Raw genomic sequence first — 3,966 nt, 5'->3', positions numbered from 1 at the left:
CGGGCAATTTCACTGGTGAATTCTACCAAACATTCAGCGAAAAACTGACACTACTTCTACTCAAACTATTCCAGAACGTAGAAAAAGATGGAGTACTCCCAAACATGTTCTATTAAGCAAGCATAAGCCTAATACCAAAACCAGGAAAAGACATCAATAAAAAAGAAATTATAGACCAATATCCCTTATGAACATCTATAGACACATTTTCAACAAAATCCTAGCCAATAGAATCCAACAACATATCAAAAAAATAGTGCATCATGATCATGTGGGATTTCTACCAAGTAGGCAAGGATGATTCAACATCAGAAAAACAATTGTTCTGGTTACCTAGTATCACTCTAACAGAAATAGCACAAATGAGATGCTTGAACAAACAGGAGTTTATGCTCTTACAGTTTGGAGACTTTAAGTCCAAGTTCAAAGTGCCAGGCTCTAGGGGCTGGGTGAAAGCCCTTCAACCTTGCACTTTAGCTCTGCTTTTTGCTCCTGGTCCACTGAAGCTAGAGGCATCTCTTCACTCAGGCAGCTACTGGCTGCTGAGGCTAACAAGCTCAAGGTCAACAAATAAAATGGCACAGTCCCCATGTTACCAAACCACATGGCAGGCCATTAAGTCAAATCCATTGAAAGTCCCAAAGTCAGCAGAGCATGGCAGGCTGCTGAAAAATGACAAGGGTACATGTGGGGTTTAAGTGTGCCATAAGCTAGAGACCATTCCCCCAAGGTTTCTTCTTATATACAGGAAGCAGATCACATCCCTAAGGCAGCTACTCAGTTGCTCACAGTAGATTCCACCATGAAGTTGATTACCAGTCTCATCATGGGGAATACTACATCCAGCTGCCCAGCCACTCAACCAGGTCTAGACAAGGTGACATGCAAAACTAACCACCACAACAATCAACGTAATCCATCTCATAAATAATAATGAGATGATCATATCAATTTATGCAGAAAAGGCATTTGACAAAATCCAGCACACATTTTTGAGAAAAATACTTAGCAACATAGAAATAGAATGGAAATTCCTAACATAAGTAAGGGCTTGTTTTGGTTACCTAGTGCTGTTCTGACAGGAATAGACCCAAATGGAATGGCTTGAACAAACAAGAGTTTATTTTCTTACAGTTTTGGAGGCTAGAAGTCTGAGTTCAAAATGCCAGGTCTAGGGTCTGGGTGAAAGACCTTTGACCTTGGGCTTCAGCTGTGCCTCTCGCTCCTGGCCCAGTGAAGCTAGAGGCGTCTCTTCACTCAGGCAGCTGCTTGCTGCTGGAGGCTAACAAGCCCAAGGTCAACAAGTAAAAAGGCACAGTCCAGATATTATCAAACCACACGGCAAGCCATTGATTCAAGTCCCATTAATGCTCCCAAGATCAGCAGACAACATGGCAGGGTGCTGAATAATGACTTGGCTACATGCAGGATTTAAGCATGCCATAAGCTGCAGACCTTCCTCAGAGTTGCTTCTCATATACTGGAAGCTGCCCACATCCCTAACACAGCTACTCAGCTGCTCCAGTAGATTCTGTTAGGTTGACTCTCTTGGTGGGGTTGTGAAAGAATTCACTTCAGGCAAAGAACGAAGCAAAAGCAAGTGTCTATTTACTTTCCAAGAGAGAGAAGTGCCAGCCCAGGAGTAAAGTAACGCTTGCCCTTTTTTGGGTTACAAGCAAGCCTAAAAGGTAGCATAACTGGGGGGTTTGTGGTTAGGAGTAGATATTCCAACAGATAACATATTTGTTCTTTTCATTGTTGCTTTCATTTCTGGTCCCAATAGCTGTATCTGGGTCTATGATTATTCTGGGAAATAGATATGTAGGTGGTTCTTATAACTGAGATGGGAGCTCTGGTGGCATAGAGCCTAAGGCATTTGACTACTAACTGGAAGGCTGGCCCTTCAAACCCACCAGCCACCCCTCAGAAGGAAGGTTGGGCAATCTACTTCCACAGTGATACTGCCTGGGAAATCCAAGGAGGGGTCGCTAAGAGTCGAATCTAACTGACAGCAGTGAGTTTTGAGTATAATTGAAATGCAGACGCAACTAGAATGCTCCTGTGGTTAAGATGTTTTGCTGCAAGTTAAACCTTAAAGACATGATTAGGATTTTTAATGACAATTTGAATAACTTGAGTTTTATCCTTTCAGATTCCACCATAGAATTGATTACCAATCTCACCATGGGGGATAGCTACATCCAGCTGCCCAGCCACTCAGAACCAGGCCCAGCCAAGCTGACACATAACCTTAACTACCACAGGGCATAAACCAATGGTCAACATTATTCTCAAAAGAAGGAGGCTGAAAACATTCCACTTTCATAGAAGCACCAGACAAGAATGTCTTTTATCACCACTCCTATTCAATATTGTATTGGAAGTCCTAGACAGAACAATAAGGTCAGAAAGGGAAATGAAATATATTCAAATTGACAAAGAAGAATTTAAACTATACCTATTTGCAAATGATAGGATCCTACACATAGAAAATCTTAGAGACATAACAAGAAAACTACTGGAACTAATAGAAGGATGAAGCAAAGTGTCAGGGTACAAGATCAACATACAAAAATCAGTCGGCTTTCTTACACGAAGCAAGAGAACTCTGAAAAGAAAACCAGGCAAATAATACTATTTACAATAACCACCAAAAAGATGAAGTAACGTTGTTGTTGTTACTAGGTGCCATCTAGTTGGCTCTGACTCATAGTGACCCTATGTCCAACAGAACAAAAGACTGCCCAGTCCTACTCCATCTTCATAACCATTGTGATGCTTGAGCCCATTGTCACAGCCACTGTGTCAATCCGTCTCATTGAGGGTCTACCCCTTCTTTGCTGACCCTCTACTTTACTAAGCATGATATCCTTCTCCAGCAACTGGTCTCATCTGACAACATGACCAAAGGAGGTGAGAAAAAGTCTGGTCATTCTCACTTCTAAGGAGCATTCCAGCTGTACTTCTTCAAAGACAGTTGTGTTTGTTCTAGTGGGAATCTATGTTATTTTCAGTATTCTTTACCAATACCACAATTCAAATGTATCAGTTCTTTGGTCTTTCTTTTTCATTGTCCAGCTTTCACATGCACATGAGGCGACTGAAAATCTCATGCTGGGTCAGGCATACCTTAGTCTTCAAAGTGACATCTTTGTTCTTTAACATTGTAAAGAGTTCTTTTGCAGCAGATTTGCCCATTGCAATATGCCTACTGATTTCTTAACTGCTGCTTCTATGGGCACTGATTGTGGAACCAAGTGAAATGAAATCCCTGACAATTTCAATCTTTTTTTCCATTTATTATGATGTTGCTTGTTCTTAGTATGCTTACGTTATTACTTCATGCTTAAAAGATTAAGTACTTAGGAATAAATCAAACCAGTGACACAAAAAACCTATACAAAGACAATTATAAAACATTCTACTAGAATCCAAAAGAGACCTACATTTTAAATAGAAGAATATACCATGCTTATGGATAGGACACAGTGCAGGGAGACTAGCCCCTGGGGTTGGAAGGCACTCTAAATAGGACTGGGGAAGAGCTGCCTCATTAAAGTAGAACCAACCTTAATGATATGGATAAAGTAAGTCTTTCAGGACCTCCATGTGCTGACATGGCACGACTCAAATTGAGGAGAAACAGCGGCAAACATGCATTAATAATTGGAACATGGAACATGGTACGAAGTATGAATCTAAGAAAATTGGAAGTTGTCAAAAATGAAATGGAATGCATAAAGATTGATATCCTAGGCATTAGTGAGCTGAAATGGACCAGTTTTGGCCATTTTTAATCAGATAACCATATGATCTGTTGTTGCTGTTAAGTGCCGTCGAGTCGTTTCCGACTCATAGCAACCCCACGCACAGCAGAACGAAACACTGCCCGATCCCACACCAGCCCCACAATCCCTGCTATACTTGAGCCCATCATTGCAGCCACCATGTCAATCCATCTCGTTG

The sequence above is a fragment of the Orycteropus afer genome, unplaced genomic scaffold (assembly GCF_000298275.1).
Source record: "Orycteropus afer afer isolate SDZICR_OR568_19922 unplaced genomic scaffold, OryAfe1.0 scaffold00379, whole genome shotgun sequence".
Lineage (NCBI taxonomy): Eukaryota > Metazoa > Chordata > Mammalia > Tubulidentata > Orycteropodidae > Orycteropus > Orycteropus afer.
The sequence above is the reverse complement of the archived record's forward strand: the minus strand, read 5'-3'. Positions refer to the sequence as shown.